The sequence below is a fragment of the Pituophis catenifer genome, unplaced genomic scaffold (assembly GCF_029215685.1).
Source record: "Pituophis catenifer annectens isolate HBS135680 unplaced genomic scaffold, rPitCat1.0.hap2 SCAF_7, whole genome shotgun sequence".
In the NCBI taxonomy this organism is placed as follows: Eukaryota; Metazoa; Chordata; class Lepidosauria; order Squamata; family Colubridae; genus Pituophis; species Pituophis catenifer.
Window position 1 is genome coordinate 56,170,506 of NW_027256887.1, and position 21,563 is coordinate 56,192,068.

General features: G+C 40.1%; 2 non-coding genes across 2 annotated transcripts; one reads left to right on the forward strand and one right to left on the reverse strand.

Annotated features, from left to right (window-relative positions):
- Positions 1-15,465: 15,465 nt before the first annotated feature.
- TRNAD-GUC (transfer RNA aspartic acid (anticodon GUC)) lies at positions 15,466-15,537 on the reverse strand. Its single transcript has one exon. It is a non-coding gene; the product is annotated as a tRNA-Asp (tRNA).
- A 724-nt stretch (positions 15,538-16,261) lies between these two features.
- TRNAW-CCA (transfer RNA tryptophan (anticodon CCA)) lies at positions 16,262-16,333 on the forward strand. The gene has a single exon. It is a non-coding gene; the product is annotated as a tRNA-Trp (tRNA).
- The last annotated feature ends 5,230 nt before the right edge of the window (positions 16,334-21,563 follow it).

Genomic DNA, 21,563 nt, shown 5'->3' on the forward strand with positions numbered 1-21,563 from the left:
TCAACCTCTAACTTGCTCCAAAATATTGCAAGTCCTTGGCTTTATTTCTGCTCCCCTTGAAGTAATCAATCTTATTTCTCCCCCATGTGGACAAAACAAACAAGACAGTCTAGCATGTGAACAATAATACAGAGAGATAATCACCAATATGTTTGCTTTTTAAGCTCTACAGAAAAGACTAAATAGCACTTGGATTCACGGGGGAAGAACATAACAAATACTTGACGGGAACATAAAACAATTAATTTTGGGGTCATAGGCTCTTCCTTCTTTTTCTAGTCAACCAAACTACATCAGTAAACTACGTGTCCCATCAACCTGCATTCTTGTGGTACTGTGATTTTTTTCAGAAAATTTTAGGAAAAATTGTTTTTATTTACTTTTCGGAGTGTAGGAAGTTAGCACTCACCCCTCTCCTAGAAAAATGAAATATTACAGGAAATATTTAAAAGGCAGAATATTATATTTTCCCTAAAGGAGAAACATGTTTCTAAAGACAAACTCAAAGCCTCAGCTCCCTGCTGCCTCTCCCCCCGCACCCAGCAGATATTTTGGTGCCAATCTATTGACAAGACAAAGGCTGGGCCAGTTTATCTATAACACAAAAGACACGGCCCTCAGGACATGATAGATTAGCCCTCACTCAAAATCCAAACCAGGACAAAGCCATTAAGCCATAATAGGAATTGCCCAAAGTCCCTTCATTACATCATCACCCAGCAAGATTCAACCAGGCCTGGGAGTCTGACAACCAATCAGAGTACATTCCTTACACAGGAACAGGAAGCTCCAAAGCGGGACCCAAGAAAGGGTATAAATCTCTCTCCCTCTCTCACCCATGTGCTCTTTTTGCCCAGGACCTCAAAACACATGGTCCTGTCCACTATTAAACCATCTTTCCAAGCAGTCTCCATGTTTCCAGTGTCTTTGTCCCCACCTGGAACTGAACCCAGATGGACATTTCTTCCAACAGAACACACTAAAAACTAAAACTAAAATGTCAGAAGAACTAAAACTAAAACTATATATCAGAAGAATTGATTTGTATGTTTGTACTCTAAAAATATCATTTAGAATCCATTTCTTAAATGCTTCAAATATTCCTTAATAAGATGGCACATCGCAATTGTTATCCCTATTTAATTGAGTGTGCATAGCTGAATTTAAGAAACAACATATAGCTATGAAGTTCTTTAATGAAGCGAAAGTTGGAACAATTGCCACTGCAATACAGTAACTTGTTGACATATAATTACTGAGTTGTGTAGAATGGTAGCATAACAAAGGCTGAATTTTATATACGATATTCATTGTTAAAGCATTCCCCTTTTCCCTCCCTCCCTCCCCCAGTTTCTGCTATCTTAGCTCATGGGCACTTTGAAATACATCATTAGCACAGCTAAACTTATCAATATAAATTCTGAAATGATTCATCTGTAATTCAGAGACTAGCCTGGAAACTCAAGCATTAAAATTCATATTGTTTAGGAAAAAAGCCCTGAGAAAAGGAAATAATTTGGTATAAAGTTTAATTCAAAATAAAATAATAGATTAAATAAAGCATGTTTATGTTTGTGCTAATTGTTTATTCTAAACTGATAATTCAAGAATGTCTTTTCTGAACTGGAATACGTCTCCAATCTGTATTGTGAAACTGGGCTAATTACTTTGAATTCAAATAAGGTTTATAAAAACAGTTCCATGCTGATTGAATATCCCTTGGTGTCTGTTCTGCCTCCCACCTCGACCACCAAATCCCTCGTTCTCATCATGTGGCATGTTGTAATTCTTTGATTATCTTTTATTGTACAAAGCTCAGCTTATGCTAGTTGTCTGGACCTGATTCTAGGTGGCTGAGTCTAGTTGACAATTTAAATTGCTACGATGCCCTGGAGCAATACTACATTCAGGAGCATTTAGGAAAATTTCAACAATAAATATCCACCACAGCCTGCTATTAAGTCTATTAGACCCATTAATGAAGGTGACACCATTCTTAGGTTTCTCTCTAAGCAGTAAACCCATTAGTGGAAGAGAAGCTAAAGACAAATGCATTTAAATTGCATCATATTATCCTTGCACTTTTTTGCAAATATACTTTGTTAGCAATCATTAAAACAAAACATACACATTTACAGGATTATTTCTAACATAGTTCTTTCCTCCAGACTATCATTCTCAGACCTTTATAATTTCAGGTAAAATATAACATAATTCTGCATATGAAACTTCTATCCCACAATCATATAGCTAACACAATGACATGAAGAACATCTGCAGCAATCATCACCATATCACTGTCATCACCTCTATGATCTAACACAAGTCTACTTGGGAAAGAAGAAATAAAGGGTGTCCTCAGGATCATTGATTGACAATATATCTCACCTTAAAAGGACAAATCAACTTCTAGTCACTCTTGAGGGAACATATGACTACATGCAAGAAAATAACTAATGTGATGAACACAAGAGGGGATCTTTTTACCACAGTTTTTCTAGAACATTGTAGTTGTGACACTACATTTTATGATGGTCTTGCTGGCTTGATTATGCCTGGAAAATGTCATTGGGAGAGTTTCTCATGGCTCTTTTTTCCAACATGTTTGCAAATCCCTCCTAGTTCGATGCTCTCTGCAGCTTCAACTAATGTACAATTTAATTATTCCCTTGCATCATTTATGAAGCTATTAAAGCAGGCAGGAGCCAATTAAGGAAGGGAAATACGATTTAGGAGAATGGAGAGACTGATGCTGTTTCAATGTCATGCTTTGATATTCTCCCTTGGAGAACTGCTGGGAAAATGTGCTATTTGAAAATAACTACAAAAAGTAACTAGTCATTTTCACTGCATCCTGAGGTAATTCTCCAAGAACACTTGATTTATGCAGTCTTTGCCCCTAACACATAATGTATGTTTATGCTTAATTAGCCCCTAATCAAACTTTCTGACTTTCTGGACTAAATCACATTAAAAGGTAATTAAAAATACTCCTCAGGTTTCACCTTCCTGCTGGTTACTTCTCCATCTTCCTAGATGCCTATTTATATTTTTAAAACTATTTTTGCCCTCCTTAAAACTTGTATTACCCCTAATTAGGGCACCTCTATATTGAAGCAAAAGTGTGGAGTAATAATACACACGTATATATAAATATACATATAAATGTACATCTACACATACATATATGTCAGTGATGAAATCCAATTTTTTTTACTACCTGTTCTGTGGGTGTGGCTTGGTGAGTGTGGTGTGCTTGGTAGGCGTGGCTTGGTTGCATGGCAGGGGAAGGATACTGCAAAATCCCCATTCCTTCCCTACTCCTGGGGAAGGATATTGCAAAATCTCCATTCCCACCCCACTCTGGGGCCAGCCAGAGGTGGTATTTGCCGGTTCTCCAAACTACTCAAAATTTACGCTACCGGTTCTCCAAACTACTCAAAATTTCTGCTACCGGTTCTCCAGAACCTGTTAGAACCTTCTGGATTTCACCCCTGATATATGCACATTCAACTTCACACACGCTCAACTGATACTTTTAACCACCTGGAATTAAGGTTTCCAAAAGTTTTTTCTCCTATACTTTTAAAAGCAGCCTGACGTGCAATTGGTGCCATTTAATAAACTTTTACCTGGCACTGTAACTCCATCATAAAGAACTTTTTCACTCTACTTCTCTGCCCTGCTTTGGTGTACTACAAGCAGGACTAACAGAAACATTGGCAACCTTACAGAACACATGAGAGAAGTCTGCCCAGGCTGATAGTCTCTCCAGATGGACTGGGACTACAGCTCCAAGTATTTCCAGCAAACATGGCATTCAGCCATGGGCATTGCAGTCCCAACACATCTGCAAGATATTACATTGGGAAAGGATGCTGTACTCCTTCACATTCCCCTCTGTCTACATGGCAGAAAAGCATCCTAGGATCTGCATACCAAGTTTCTATTATTATATTCATTATATATATACAGTATACATTATATATACTGTATTATATTTAATTCAGTTCTGCCATCTGCAGACTATATCCATGTCCCACCTGGCTCTTTTAAGTGTTGCTGGAGGAAGCAACTGGATTCAAGCAGTGGTAAATCTATCATTTGGGGGAGAGGAAACTGTACCTCCTTCCTTAAAGGAGTTGTTAATGCAATCCCTCCTGAAGAAGCCATCTCTCTACCAATCTGTGCTAGATCATTTTTACCCTGTCTCCAACGTTTCTCTTTTGGAGAAGATTTGGGAGAAGGTGCAAAGAATCTTGAATGAAGCAGATTTTTGTAGTTCCATTTTAGTCAGGTTTCAGGCATGTATTTGTTGTTCTTGTGGGTGACCTTTGGGACCTAGATAAAGGAAGGGGAGCTTTCTCATGTTACCATAGTCTCAGGGTTCCCAGGTGAAATGCAGCAAAACACAAACACCAGTCCTTTCAGCTTGTTTCAATGTTGGTTTATTGCACGCTCGCTCCAGGCACACGCTGAGATCTCAAAAGTGAGGCGAAATTAGCGCTACAGTTGTGCGGCTCGGCACAACTAAATAACCTGCCCCATGTGCGTCACGTTTATTAACACGCCCCTGCCCCGTAACAAGCAGTTCCTGGTCTGGATGCAGCTCGAAAACGGCGTCCGTCAGTTCTCCTTCCTCGGGACTTCAGCAGTGAACCAACAACTATAACACTTATCCCCGCCATATCCGCCTTCCCCCCCACCCCACACACGACCGCCTAACACCCAGTGCCACTCACACCGTTCGTGAATGCAGGTTTGTCCCGTTCTCCCCTTCAGCGTTGTTGAGCGTGCAGCTGGGCTCGACACATAGTTATTTCAGCATGTTTGATATCATCAACTATGGTTTTCAGAGCTGAGCAGGTAGGTTCAGTCAATAGTAATGGAGAATGAGCAATCAACCCATTCTATATGGGTTGCCACAGATCTCAGTTCTTTACCCCATCTTGTTTAACATCTATCTGAAACTATTGGATGAAGATATCCACCAATTTAGAGTGAGATATAATTGGTTTCTTGACGATAACCAGCTATATATCTCCACACTGGATTTGACAATTACACTGAAAGTTGTTATCCAGCATCTACTTTAGGTATGGAATTGGGTAGAATGAAATAAGTTAAAATAAATTCTAGACAGACATAGTTGCTGTTTGTTCAGAAGCCATCAGGTTTAGCAATAATCCCTAAATGGGCCCTGCATGGAATTGCATTCATTCTGAAGGAGCAAGTCCGCAACTTAGAAACACAGCCTTTGTTTGATGAACAAACAGGGGAGGCTAGGCCATGGAAACTTTGCTCAGCTTTGGCTGATGCACCAGTTGTGGTCATTTATGGAATGGGTGGCTCTGACAACTTTCACTCCTGTCTTTTTTAACATAAGATTAGATTGCCGCAACCTGCTAAGGAAAACCATCTGGAAACTTCAGTTCATTCAGAATGCAACAACCTTCATTGTGTTGTTTTGACTATTTTGGCCCAACACTTGGAGCTTAGAACACCTAAGAACATGAACAGGAATAATTTGCAAACATGAGCACACAAAGAACATGACTGAAGCAAGAAGTGTTTCTAGGTAGACAACTCTTAGCTAACAGCAGTTTAGAGCGCTCTCATTTTGTTTCTTTAATAATGAATTTTGGATATAAGAATAAAAGTTGCAAAAAGTAGTGGAAAAAAATAGAGGAGAATAACACATAGAAGATGACAGCATCTGGACCCTTGTAAAATTTTCATAAGTAGACATTTTAAAATAAATATTTGAAAACCATTCAAGTTCATATCATTAACAAAGGTAGAATTCCCTCCTGAGAGGGAATAAGATCAAATGTTTGATGATGGCAGATTAATGAATCAAGGTAAACGTGAACTGAAGAATAGAAAACATTATTAATAATCTAATTAATTTTAATTTGTACTACACACAATATGAAAATTAGAACAAAATAATCAACAAAATTCAAGTACAAAGATAAATGAAGTTGAGTTTCGCTTGAACAGAGAACTGTAATATTAAAAATTAATAATTAGCTGTACAGTAAGAATACGAAACTAGATAAAATTGAATAATTTTACAAATTTATTGCCAAATTTAAGCAAACTGTTGATCTTTCGATCAGTAAACATTTGAGGGACTTAACATGGCTGCATTTCTATTTTAAATGCTGTATTTCTAAACGATCTTAAAATCAACATGACTATATAAATGGTGTGATCTTTCGAAGATGATATATGCTGTAATTCTAAATTTTTTCATAGCAGTTATCTCAGCCCCTTCCAGTTGTGTTGATTACAATTCCCACCATATTCCAGGTATCACCTTATTCCTGATGGTTGACTGGAATTATATTCAAAATATTTAGAAATTATATTTTCTGAAGGCTAAGGTTCGAAGCCATGTTCTAATACTATTGTTTTGTTCAAAAAGATGTTTGTTAATTTCATTTTTTTTGGTAAATGTAATTATTTATTTATTACATTTAGGTGCCATCCATCTCACTGCTGAGTGATTCTGGCCTGCTATTTGTTTCCAGTAACTTTGTTATTTCTATTATTTGATATGTTGTACTGAATACCATCAATTGGAGCAGCATAGTGATCTAAAGGTGAAGCTCTCGCCTCACAATCAGGAGCCTGTGAGTTTGATCTTAGGTCAGTGTTGGCGAACCTCTTCGGCACCGAGTGCCAAAATGGGAGCACAGGGGTGCATGCGGTTGAGCACCAGAAACCGGAAGAGCAGCTCCCGGCATGTATGCATGGGAGTGCTGGAAACCAGAAGAGCAGTTCCCTGGTGCACATGCGCACACAGGGAACCTGAGCTTCCGGTTTCTGGGGCACATACTCATGCAAAGACCAGCTGGCTGGCATGCATTTGGTCACCGGAACCCAGAAGAGCAACGGGCGATGGGTGGCGTGCCCAGAGAGAGGGCTCTGTGTGCCACTTCCGGCACGCGTGCCATAGTTTTGCAATCACGATTCTAGGTAGTGGCAGATATTTCTCTTTCTGGGCGCAAAGAGAAAATATCGCTGTGAACTCTGCATAGGCATCAGGAAGAACATCTGGCCAGTAAATGCTCATTCCATTCAGTTGCCCAGACTCCACCCTGATGCAAGTGATTACAGGTTCATTAAAAGAAAAAAAAAGCCAATTAATAGAATACAAAAAGGCAAAGAATGTAAGAATCGCTAATAACATGATAAAAATTTATCAAATATAAAAGTCAAAGAAACAGTCAGATTCCTTCTAGTCTGCACTAAGTATTTCTCCAGAGATTTTTTTTTTAATCAAAGAATTAAAACTAACAGTACAATTAAAATATCAAAAATTGTGAGTATATATAATGGCTCCTTTGACTTTTTTCTTCCAATGGCTTATAACCAATGTCTGTTTCTAGTTGTGTGCTATTGGTTTTTTTCCCTCATCCATTAATTCTCCACAGAATACCCGAAACACAGCTGCTTCCTTTGCTCCAAAGAAAAGCTACCAGGTGTTGAAAAGAGAATTGGCAAGAGTTAACCATGCTGTGACAATGCCAATTTCTAAAGAAACTCCCTTATGGAGAGTCAAATGTAGTTATAGTCTGTTCATTTCATTGAGAATACTCTCTCTGGAAAGAAAAGGCAGGAAGGAAATATCTGGAATGGCCTTATTCCTTTGCTCTTGAATTGGCGAAAAACCCATTGTTCATACAGTACTTACAGTCAGGTCCAGAAATATTGGGACATCGACACAATTCTAACATCTTTGGCTCTATACACCACCACAATGGAGTTGGAATGAAACAAACACAATGTGCTTTAACTGCAGACTGTCAGCTTTAATTTAAGGGTATGTACATCCAACTCAGGTGAACGGTGTAGGACTTACAGCAGTTTGCATATGTGCCTCCCACTTGTTAAGGGACCAAAAGTAATGGGACAGAATAATAATCATAAATCAAACTTTCCCTTCTTAATACTTGGTTGCAAATCCTTTGCAGTCAATCACAGCCTGAAGTCTGGAACGCATAGACATCACCAGACGCTGGGTTTCATCCCTGGTGATGCTCTGCCAGGCCTCTACTGCAACTGTCTTCAGTTCCTGCTTGTTCTTGGGGCATTTTCCCTTCAGTTTTGTCTTCAGCAAGTGAAATGCATGCTCAATGGGATTCAGGTCAGGTGATTGACTTGGCCATTGCATAACATTCCACTTCTGTCCCTTCAAAAACTCTTTGGTTGCTTTTGCAGTATGCTTTGGGTCATTGTCCATCTGCACTGTGAAGTGCCGTCCAATGAGTTCTGCAGCATTTGGCTGAATGTGAGCAGATAATATTGCCCGAAACACTTCAGAATTCATCCTGCTGCTTTTGTCAGCAGTCACATCATCAATAAATACAAGAGAACCAGTTCCATTGGCAGCCATACATGCCCACGCCATGACACTACCACCACCATGCTTCACTGATGAGGTGGTATGCTTAGGATCATGAGCAGTTCCTTTACTTCTCCATACTCTTCTCTTCCCATCACTCTGGTACAAGTTGATCTTGGTCTCATCTGTCCATAAGATCTTGTTCCAGAACTGTGAAGGCTTTGTTAGATGTTGTTTGGCAAACTCTAATCTGGCCTTCCTGTTTTTGAGGCTCACCAATGGCTTACATCTTGTGGTGAACCCTCTGTATTCACTCTGATGAAGTCTTCTCTTGATTGTTGACTTTGACACACATACACCTACCTCCTGGAGAGTGTTCTTGATCTGGCCAACTGTTGTGAAGGGTGTTTTCTTCACCAGGGAAAGAATTCTTTGGTCATCCACCACACTTGTTTTCCGTGGTCTCCCAGGTTTTTTGGTGTTGCTGAGCTCACCGGTGCATTCCTTCTTTTTGAGAATGTTTCAAACAGTTGTTTTGGCCACGCCTAATGTTCTTGCTATCTCTCTGATGGGTTTGTTTTGTTTCTTCAGCCTAATGATGGCTTGCTTCACTGATAGTGACAGCTCTTTGGATCTCATCTTGAGAGTTGACAGCAACAGATTCCAAATGCAAATAGCACACTTGAAATGAACTCTGGGCCTTTTATCTGCACATTGTAATTGGGGTAATGAGGGAATATCACACACCTGGCCATGGAACAGCTGAGAAGCCAATTGTCCCATTACTTTTGGTCCCTTAACAAGTGGGAGGCACATATACAAACTGCTGTAAGTCCTACACCGTTCACCTGAGTTGGATGTACATACCCTCAAATTAAAGCTGACAGTCTGCAGTTAACGCACATTGTGTTTGTTTTATTCCAACTCCATTGTGGTGGTGTATAGAGCCAAATATGTTAGAATTGTGTCGATGTCCCAATATTTCTGGACCTGACTGTATGAACAGATCAACTGGACTACCAGCCAGGTGAACTGAAATTCATTTCTAGAAATAATGAAAAACAATTGTGCTGGATTTTTGTATATATTTTCTAGAAATAATGAAAAACAATTGTGCTGGATTTTTGTATATATAAAATTTGTGTGTGTGAAAGAGAGAGCCAAGCATTTATGTTGTTTTAAACAGCATCATATTTTCTCTCCAGACAGTTCACCTAACTTGTACAAAAAAGTAGTTAGAAATTTTGTATGGAACAGAATATTTAGGTGTGTTACTTGCTCCCCCTTGTGGCTTTAAGTATAGTAACACAGAGTCCATTTATCAGAATGTTTAATTTGTCACAGTGTAACTACTGGGATTTTTGTTAATTGCTTTTATAGTTTGTTCTATACCGAAAAAGGAGGGGGAAGATCATTTACTAAATCTACATGCAGTGCATATAAGGATTTCAAGCACTATTTTCCATTATTCATCCTTATAACAGATGACTATTAAAGAGGTAACTCACACACAAAAACCACTCTCAAAAATATGCTCAATTTTCCCTGCCTGCAGGAAATAAAACAAAATGTGTTTAGATATCTCCGTGACTGACATGTCTCAGGTTTTTTTTCCCATGATCAGAGAGAAAATCTAATACGCAGTTACTGTTAGCTGGTTTAGGTTAGGTTAGTAAATGTTGACATCTGTCATGTTTTGTAAATGATGTTCTAAATGATCCATGAATGATTTTAACAACAGTTGATTCATAAATATGTATTTCCATGCCAGATACATACTCTTCAAATGGCACTGATACATTCCTAACTTCCTGACAGTTAGAACAATTAATCAGTGGAACAACTTGCCTGCAGAAGTTGTGAATGCTCCAACACTGGAAGTTTTTAAGAAGATGTTGGATAACCATTTGTCTGAAGTGATGTAGGATTTCCTGCCTAGGCATGGGATTGGACTAGAAGACCTCCAAGGTCCCTTCCAACTCTGTTATTCTGTTCTGTTATTATTATTACATGGATTCAGTTTTTAAAATATTTTTATCATGATTACTGTCTCGATGATACATGCATTATTGTATAACATTATTATATAATAACCCCAATCCTGCTATGGTGCTTCTTCATGGTGATGTGGGGTTTCCTGACAGGGATAAGTGAAGCTTGCCTGGAATATATATCAAAAATGTGTATTCCCAGTAAGTAGCCAGGTACAGCAAACACACACTTGTATCAGGTAAAGATATGTATAAAAGTATGCTGGGGTGAGATGATAACTTTAGAGACAGCAACACAGTTATTATTTCAAACTGAATGGCAGAAGCAATGGCAAACCATTCCTGTATTTTACTAAGAAAAGCACATGGATAGACAATATAAATTTTTTATACATTACTGGATGATGGAACCCTCAATTGAAATGGCACTCAACATAAAGCCTTTGGAATGTCTGGTTGCTAAATTACTAGGCAGAAAAGGTCATCTGAAGCTACAAAGACAAAATTACAGTGGGGATATGGAACTTTTAAAGCATAAATATGGAAAAGCTCAATAAAATGAAATATTAAAGGAGTCAGATATGAGTAGTCCTCACTTAACAGTGATAATTGGTAAGTAACATGGTCATAAAGCACAATGTCACATGATAACATCAACTTATGAAAGTAGTTGCTGTCATTCCAATTGCTGTTGTTACGTGAATTCTGCACAGTCAATTCTGTGGTCATGTGATTGCCATTTGCTATGTCCTGCAAACTTCCCCGTTGACTTTGCTTGTCAGATGCTGACAGTGAAGGTTGAAAATAGTGATCATGCGACCAGCGGTTCGTGTGACTGTCATAATTGTAAATCAGTTGTCAAATATCTGAATTGCAATCATGTGACCATAGAGTATGCTGAAATGACCTCAACTACGAGGACCAGCCATAAATATCCCTTAGTTCAGGGATGTCAAACTCATGGCCAGTGGGCCGGATGCGTCACATGCTGGCCCCGCCCCCGGCCAGTTTAGCAAAGGGAGGGAAGTCCCAATATGTCACATGACACCGCCGTGACGAGAGTTTGACACCCCTGCCTTAGTTCATTGCCATCGTAACTTGAAACATTGAATGAATGGTCATTCAACAAGGACTATATATACATATTGACATCTCAGATATTAGTGAATTAAAATGCATTGGACCTGGATGCTATCAGTCAGATTGTACTGTTTACTACTCAGGACATGAAAAACAATGAGGAAGAGTCTTGCCTTCATAGACAGGAAGTATATACAGTGACAGTAGTTGGGTACAAAGCTGTCAAATGATGAGGTAATATCAATTAGACTTCATGGACAACCCTTTAATATAATGGTTATTCAGGTTTACACCCAGCCACTGATGATGAAGAGGAAGGAGATTGACAAGTTTAACACTCATTTACAATCTGAAATCAACAAAATATGCAAGCTTGATATGCTGCTTCTGTTTAGAGAATGGAATGCCGAAGTTGGCAATATTAAGCAGGAAAACATAGTTGAATTGTATTTCTTAAGAAACAGAAAGCATGAGAATTTATCAGTTTTTGCCAGTCCAGTTATTTCTTCATTCCTAACACATTCTTCAAACAACAAAAATAATCCCTATCTATGTGGACATTATTCAATGGAACCCTGCGGAATCAAATTGACTATATTATTAGTACAAGGAGATGAAAGAGATCAGATATAACAGCACAGGCATGGCCAGGAGCTGTTTGTGGAACAGATTATTGACTGCTTATATGCAGGTTCCAAGTCAAGCTAAAGCAGAAGAGCAAAGCAAACAAGTTACAACATGATCTTAAGCATAGACCTACCATTTTTGAGGATAACATGATGAATTACTTTGAAGCCCTAAATCTCATTAATAAAGAACCAAAACAACTGTGAAATGGAAACAAAGAAGTAGTTAAGGATAAATGTGAAAGAGACTGCAAAAGACCAAGAAAGTAAGCTGGATGATAGAACAGAGAATTGAAACTTCCATGAAGATAGAAATTAAAGCCAAGAAAAAATAAAGCTGTCATGAAGGAATTTAACAAAGAATTTCAGAAAGATGTTAGAAAAGACAAGGAACGATATTAAAACGATATCTATAAAAGGAAGATTGAAAGAGACACAGAAAAACAAAGGAAGGTTTCTAAAATATCTCCAAACTCAAAAGAAAGTTCCAACCTTGAACTGGTACACTCAAGGATGTCAAAAGCCAGACAGTAACTGATTCAAAGAAGTTCTAACAAAAATGGAAGGAATATACTTAAATTCTATATACCAGAGATGGTAATATCCAAGGTAACTTAGAAAATATTCCCTACCTGAAAGAGGCTCTATTGCTGCAAGAGGAAGTTAGATCAATGCTGTGGTCAAGTCCAAAGACTAAATTGATGGAATACATACAAAAATCTTGCAAGGAACAGAAGAAAAATCAGTTAAGGAGTTTGGACAATAACACAATGTCCAAAAGATTGAAACGTATCAGTCTACATATCAATGCCAAAGAAAAGAGACTTAAAAGATTGTGCAAACAATATCCTTAATTTCATATTGTAGCAAAATAATGCTCAGAATCGTCCAATATAGTTTAGAGCCTTAGATGGAAAAGGAAATGACCAAATGCTTGAACTGCTTTTCGTGAAGACTGAGAAACAAAAGGTATTAGTACTGATGCATGCTGAAAAATAGAGACAGCCACAGTGTTAAGTGGGGTGAATGAGGACGCAGCAAGCCAGAGTAGTGAGTGACAACAGCTCTTTATTGTATAGTGAGAATCCAGCAACTAACCCAGGGAGCCAGCTCCCTTTATATACCTTGCAGCTGTAGTGGTCAGCCAATCAGCTGAAGGTCAGTTAATTTGAACTTCCCGCCAAACAAACCTATTTACATAACACAGAGAATACCAAAAAGAACTCCATGTGTTCTTCATTGACTACATAAAGGCCTTTGACTATATCATTCATGTCAAATTATGGAAAATGAGAATCCCAGAACATCTCATTGTCCTCATGCAAATCTTATATACAGATAGCCCTAAAGTTACAGTAATGGAGTCTGCCCATTATAGTTGCAAGTTGTTGTTAAGTGAGATTAATGATGTGATCATTAAACAATGGCACAGGTCATAAAGCGTGCTTCAGTGGTTGGGAAGACCCTGAGAGGCCTAGCGCAGGCCCACGCTGGTCTGCCCTAGGCTTCCCAAGGCCTCCCACAACCCTGAGACACTCCATGCTCTGCTTCCCACCCCTCAGAGGAAGCAGCCTTGAGCCTGGTCTCTCCCTCATCAGGTCCCCATAGGCCATGGTTTGTTTCCCACCCATCCACCCAGCCATTCAAGGAAGCCTACAATCAGCAGCAGAAACCAACCAGGGATTTGAAGGACTCTGCCTGCTCCTTAGTCACATCCACAGCCCAGCAACTTATATTTCTGTGTTTTGCAGAGAGATTCCCACTTGATGCAATGTTATATGATGTTCAGCTTTCCTACAGAGGCTGCCTCATGGCAACCATGTGTGATTCTGGAGTCTCCTTAAAAAGGGAACCCCTTTAAAAAGGACCCTGCATATAAAGATGCTGCTGGGTCCTGGAGCTGGCTGATTGGCTGGGTTGGGAACAGGCCAAAGGTCTGCGGGCACTTGGTGGGATGGAGGAAGGAGATTGGGGAGGGGGGGCACTGCAGAATCCCTGTAGTTGGTCAGAAGGGTGAACAAGCAAGGAGCAATACAGAGGCCATAACGTATGTAAGGCCATAATAACTAGCTTTTGGGAAGGACTGTCATAACTTCTGTAGGAAGTTAGCACCCACCCTTTCCTGGAAGAATGAAATATTTTAGGAAATATTAAAAAGGCAGAATATTATATTTCCCTGGATGAGAAATGGAGAAACATGTTTTAAACACAAAGCAGCTTCCTGCCTCCCCCCCCCCCCCACACACACACACCTTTGTTAATGGGCCAGAGACAGAAACTCAATCCTTTGTCAAAGGACATCATCTGCAACACAGTAGGACCCATCTAGGACAGAAACTCACCACATGGCACCTGGAAAGATTACATCAGCCAGCAAGGCTAGCTAAGACCCCCACCCCCAATCAGGATACTCTTTCAGGGCCCCAAGAAGTTCAAAGCCAGAGAAAGCATAAAACCCAGGGACTCACTGTATCTCTGCCCTCTTTTCTGTTCAGGAACTCAAACCATGTGATCCTCTCGACCATTAAACCATCTTTCCAAGCAGTCTCCATGTTTCCAGTGTCTTTTTCCCCACTTGGAGCTGAACCCAGAAGGATATTTCTTCCTACACTTCAATCATAAGTCAAGGACTATCTGTATAGGACAAGGTGCTGTATTCTGGATGGAAAACATTAAAACAGATCAGCAAATGTATGAGACAGAGCTATATATTCTCTATTTATTCAAAGCATGTGCCAAATATATATTGAAGAAACTTAGACTGGCAGGAGATGAGCACTCTGTTGGAATTGCAGGAATAAACATCAATAAAATGCTCTACTGATATAATCATGATAGTTGAAAAAGGATATCATAATAAAACTCACAAAAAGCACTGAAAAAAAAATGGAACTAAGATCAAATGTAAAGAAGACGTAATTAGTAACAAATACAGCAACTGGCCTTAGAACTAACAAGGAAGAGTTTTGTCAAGGAAGAGAAGTGAGTAGCTTTTGCCTTTTAAGATCAACAACGGACAGTAAAGGAAACAGCAGTCATTACATCAGGATTTCTCAATTTTGGGAACTTTAAGGTGTGTGGACTTCAGCTCCTAGAATTCCCCAGCCAGGATGTCAGACATCCTGCTGCTGATTTACTGGGAATTGAAATCCAACACATCTGGAAAATACTAAATTGGGAAGATTTATCTAGATTTTGATTAACATCTGCATGACAATTGCAGCACCATGGGCACAAAAAGCAATTTTACTAAGTAAAAATACGCAAGCAAAGAGTAGCGATAGTAAGCCCTGGCTGTGAAAAAAGAGGCTTGAATTTAAGTTGTCCCCTCACTTTTAACTGGCCAAAAAGCATTTAAAAATCATGCAGTGGGGCTAATCAGCTCGTAAATTGATTGAAGCAAAAAAATCCCATTCTCCCCGTCGGGGAATCGAACCCCGGTCTCCCGCGTGACAGGCGGGGATACTTACCACTATACTAACGAGGAGGTGGATAATATCGCCTTTTTTTTCTCCCACCCATATCGCTTTTAAAGGTCGTGCTGTAATTTGAGTGGGTTGAATTTTATGTACATTTTCCAGGCAGCTTTAATTAGAAACCTCACCAGAAGTTGGAGTCAAACAAAGCGAGAGTCTAACGCATTAGCAGTCGAAGCCGCACAGAGCGGCGTCTGCTCGGGAAAGGAAAGGCACTGTTAGGTTAAAACAGAGGTCTTCAAACTAGGCAGCTTTAAGACTTGTGGACTTCAACTCCCAGAATTCTCCAGCCAGCATAGCTGGCTGGAGAATTCTGGGAGTTGAAGTCCACAAGTCTTAAAGCTGCCTAGTTTGAAGACCTCTGGGTTAAAAGTCTGCTACCTTACTAAGCAAATGGACGGCGCGTAGAAATGTGACCGCTTTCCTAAAAGGCTGCTTGAATTCAAGAAACCCAGCAAAGGAACAGAAAGGTAAATAAAATAGGTGGTTTTGTTAGGAGCCGAAAGTAGGGAGAAGACTTCCATAGTGGTTCACCCTGCCTGCTTTTCGAAGCCAGCCCCTGCGGGGAAAATTCGGAATATCGGAACAGACGTTCGTGTCTCATTGTGAGACTGACCGAGGTTCTCCTTTTTCGTGGTGCTCTGCTCTTGCAAAACCGCGAGAGAACTTTGCTTTGGAAACGCGAAGAAGTCACATTCAGCCAGTTGTACAGCTTTGCCTGGTGCAAATCCGCAGGACCTCGTGGCGCAACGGTAGCGCGTCTGACTCCAGATCAGAAGGCTGCGTGTTCGAATCACGTCGGGGTCAGCTTTTTAGCCTATTCTGCTCGTGGGTTTAAAATTCTTGATCGCTTTCCTTCTTGAAAACTTGTTTCGTCGTTAATGATAATTAATCGAATAAAGGTTATATCGAGTGAAGGAATAAAACCTTCATATAGATTTTACACCATATTTCCCTAGTTTACCACACCTCCCTTTTCTTAAACTAGAAAAAAATGGCTAGGATTTGAAAGTGGACAGTACAGGTAGTCCTTGATTTATGACCACAACTGAGCCCAACATTTCTGTTGCTAAGTGAGACACTTGTTAAGTGACTTTTGCCCCATTTTACAACTTTTCTTGGCACAGTTGTTAAGTGTATCACTGCAGTGGTTAAGTTGTAACACAGTTAAGTGAATCTGGCTTCCTCATTGACTTTGCTTGTCACAAAAGGTGATCACACAGTCCCAGGACCAGTGGTGAAATTTTTTTACTACCGGTTCTGTGGGGTGGCTTTGTGGGCATGGCAGAGGAAGGATACTGCAATATCTCCATTCCCACCACTCCAGGGGAAGGATACTGCAATATCTCCATTCCCACCACTCCAGGGGGAAGATACTGCAAAATCTCCATTCCCACCCCACTCCAGGGGAAGGATACTGCAAAATCCCCATTCCCACCCCACTCCAGGGGGAAGATACTGCAAAATCTCCATTCCCACCCCACTCCAGGGGAAAGATACCGCAAAATCCCCATTCCCACCCCACTCCAGGGGGAAGATACTGCAAAATCCCCATTCCCACCCCACTCCAGGGGGAAGATACTGCAAAATCCACATTCCCACCCCACTCCAGGGGAAAGATACCGCAAAATCCCCATTCCCACCCCACTCCAGGGGAAAGATACCGCAAAATCCCCATTCCCACCCCACTCCAGGGGAAAGATACCACAAAATCCCCATTCCCACCCCACTCTGGGACCAGCCAGAGGTGGTATATGCCGGTTCTCCAAACTACTCAAAATTTCCCCTACCGGTTCTTCAGAACCTGTCAGAACCTGCTGGATTTCACCTCTGCCCAGGGTTGATCACGTGTCCATGGAGATGCTGTAGGGGTCATAAGAGTGAAAAACAATCATAAGTCACTTTTTTCAGTGCTATTGTAACTTGATAGTGTCACTGAACTGTTGTTAAGTCAAGGAATTCCTATAATGAGCATGCCTATGGCAGCATTCAACGCATATTGTCTCACGTATAGACTCTTGCCAAGGGAGCCTGCCATTTCATTGGCAATGTGGCCAGCATCTTTGCCTCTGAAGATACCAGCTATAGTTGCTGGTAAAATATCAGGAAATCTGTTCTCCTGGAACCCTGGAATCCAACATTGCCCAACAAGAGCATTGTATCATGCCAAATTAGTGTTCTTCCGAATGAGGAAATGGTAATATCAGGTTTCATATTTCAAATTTTATTTAATAAAAATGGTAATTTAATAAATTAAATAATTAAATATAATTTAATGAAATAAAATAGTCACCAAACCCTGAACCCTAATGGATAGCAGCTGTGAAATCTTACACGGGTATATTTTTCAACATTCTCCTCCCCATAGCAGTCCTGAAAGGGTAATATAAAAAAGTTCCTTATGAGCTAAGACTTTGCTTCTGCAGTTAAGGGGCTATTGAAATTACAGCTGATGTCCTCTTATACTTTATACTCTATAAAGATTCTAAAGACCCACCTTACAACTTCTTACTATGGTAAAACACCTGGCGGGAGTTCTGATTTTGTTATGTACAGTTCTTGCTTTCAGATCAGTATGATTTAGTTTCCTTGATAATAGACAAATTCTGTTTTACTGCCTGTAAAATTAGACCCTGAAAAAACCTACTACCAATTTTAACAATTTATTATTTTGCATATTCATATTTGTTTTATTTTGAACTTTATAATAAATTCTGTATAGATCTGTAGCCCATATCTTATAATACATCCAGATTTGTTGAGAATTTGCACATTTAGTTAAATGGCTATATTATGTACAATTGTAGAATTGTATACAATCTAAGATCTGTTCCAAAGGTTATGCTGCTGGAGAAATCATAGGTCTACTCCAGGTTTCAGAAAGCTCAGGGTAATTCATTCTCAAGAAAAGCATTGTGAAGGATGATACTACCTCATACTCCAACTAGCTTCTGAACTACCTTACTACTGGCTCTAAGCAAAACTCTGGCATGTATGTCTAAACTCATTGGGATCATTATCATAATTATATAAGAATCTTAATTAAGCATTTAACTTGATTCACTTTGGGCGGACTGGCATAATTAAAATGGTAGTAGATATTAGTTTGGGTAATATCAAACCACAGTAGATTCTAAATATTCCTTCACTGACAATATAGTCCTTAATTATTTTTTTCTAATTAAACATACTTAGAATAAAAAGGAAAACAGATGTTTAGCTATTAGTGGTCAAGGCAAATTGATACTAGATAAGCATCAATGGAAGGGTGGGCTGGATTAGGTCTCTTGTGAGAGCATAGTAAGACCACACTGATAATGTGCTTGGCCAGGTTTAGCATGGTCATCTCCTACATCACACACCCCACCACCACCAACTTGCCCCACCTCCTCCTTGGGCTCTTCGGAGCTGCTCTCCACCTCCTTCAAGCCTGGGTTCTCATGAGAACTTGGCAAGGGCAGCAGTCTCAAAACAATCTTCCTCTCCTCTTTTGAAGTGACTGGTGAACCAGGTGGTAGTTGTTGAAATACAGAAACAGCGTTAGAAGTTCCCTTCCTTCCCCTACCTGGGTGATAAAGATCAGAGGTAGAAAGCCCATTGTAAACCTGCTTCCCCCCCGGAGCAATTCAGAAAAGTTGGTTAATTCCTTCATTGATGGAGAAGGCAGAGTGGCTTGGGGGCCTGGGACCTTGGCCAGTCGTGGTTTCTCAGAGAAAAGCAGATGAAATTAGTGGACTGAATCAGGGGCATGAACATACCATGCATTCTCCCAGAAACAGGGCAGCCTTTCCAATGAATCAAATACTGGATGCCTTTGCTGCTGCATTTGATTGGTGGTGGGGGGGGGGATTGCAGAGCACTTGGAGGGACATCTTTAGAAAGCAAAGATCGATGAAAGACTGGATGCACTTTCACAGAGGGAGGCAATTGGAGATGGAAGTCAGCAGAATTGATCTGTCGGAGAATCTTGAATGGCCCCACAAATTTAGCATCTAGCTTCTTGGAAGGACTTGAAGATGGTAAGAACTTGGTAGAAAGCCAGACATTGTCCCCTACTGCTATTGGCAATCCCTCCAGTTGGTGGGCATACGCAGACTTTTTGTAAGACTGCTTAGCTTGGACAAGCTGCTGCTTCAATAGGGCCTGGGCAGTGAGTTACTCCTGTAAGAAGTCAGCAGCTCCTGGGACAGATGACTTTAGTGCAGGGTGGTCTGGTAATGCTTTTGGGAGTGTGCCATACATAGCTTGAAAGGGTGTCATTGAAATCAATATATGGAGAAAGTTATAACAAAATTCTGCAAGAGGCAACAACGATGGCCAGTTGTCTTGGATGTATATAACACCTTAAATACTATTGGAGAAGCTGGTTAGTCTTCTCTGCCTTATCATTTGTGGGTAGGTGGTGGGCTGAAGATAGGCTGACTTGGACATTCAAGAGCTGGAACAGTGCCCTGCAAAAATCTGGATTGGAATGGCGGGCTTCTTTCTGAAATTAATATTGACACCATTCTATGATAGCAAAAGATGTGATCTAGGAAAAGCTGGGCTGGTTCTTTGGCATTGAGTAAACTTCTGCAAGGTATGAAGTGAGCCATCCTGGTGAAAAGATCTATCTCGGCCAAAATGACTGTGAGGTCTTGGACAGGAATAGTGGGTTAAATCAGTAATGAAGTCCAGAGAGATGTATGCCACAGAGTATGTGTGAGGGGAAAGCGGTTATAAGAGGCCTGTCGGCTTCTGATGGAGGGACTTGGCCCTTCTTCATGTGTGGCAAGATGCCACATAGACCTCAATGTCTGCTGCCATCTTAGGCTGCCAAAACTTCTTAATATTCTGTGCAGAGGTTGAATGCTCTCCTAAGCCCTTCTGTTTGGTTGTTGTGGCAAAGCTGCAAACTTTCTTCTCTGCAACGGGGGAAGACCACTAATGAGCCTGTTAGGAAATGGCTATTTGTCTAACCAGTTGGTTAGGCAATATATAAACCGACAATGTATGTTTACAGTCAGAAAGGTATTATATTGCTTTAAGACTGTATTGCATCATCTTGTATCCTGATTGGCTAAGCTCTGTAGCCAATGTACTTAAGGGAAGTCTGAATCATGGCTTGTGTGGATACTACACCATTTTACCTGCTTACTTGCTGTAACTCTCTATCTGATCTCTCTGTATGATCACTGTTTGATCATAGCTACATGTTGCTTTCTACTATTTATTGAATGTTTTTATATTGAACTTGTTCCTGTTTTGAAATTCAAGAACTGTTTTATTGTGTATGACTACAACTGGTAAGAAGACTTTGTACTTGAAATATCCCTGGATTGATCTTTTAACTCTCGTCTTATCTGTGTATGACTTGGATTGATTTTGGACTTTGCTTTACTTTTTCTTAAAAGTAAAAGACTACCAGAACTCAGTGTGTTTGTATGTTAACCATGATTGTTCATAACCACTCCCAGTCACTTTTCATGTGTTTACTCAAAAGGTACTATGCTCAATAACCCACAACATTGGTTATGAGCCATATCCTTAACAGAGCCTTGTACTTCAAGGCTTCTCCCACCATAATGAACAGGGATACAGAACCTAATGTGGTTCCTTAAGATAATCCATCCGGGCCCAGGAGAAGTGGGCCAGAAGTTGTTTTGGTTTGATTCTGCTGGTGCAACTGGGTTGCCCCCAACTTCTCAGAGTGTGGTGGTATGGTGGTGGCCAGAAATAAGAATCTTGTAAAATTGAGGTGACTAGTGGAGCATGTTGGGCTTGAAAATACTCTGGCTTCTTACAAAGAGTATCAAGTTCTTCATATCTGGGATATATTGGATGTAAAAATCAAAGCATGAGGAGAATTGGCTCCATCTAATTTGTCTGGGCGAAAGTGGGTTGGCCTGTTATAAGTCATATAAATTCTTATGGTCTATCAGAAAACGTGCGCCTCCCAGGAAGTGTCTCCATTGTTAGAATGCAGATTTTACTGCCAAGAGCTCCTTGTTAAAAATAATTCTGTTGTGGCAGGGTTAAAGCTCAAGAAGAAAGCCAG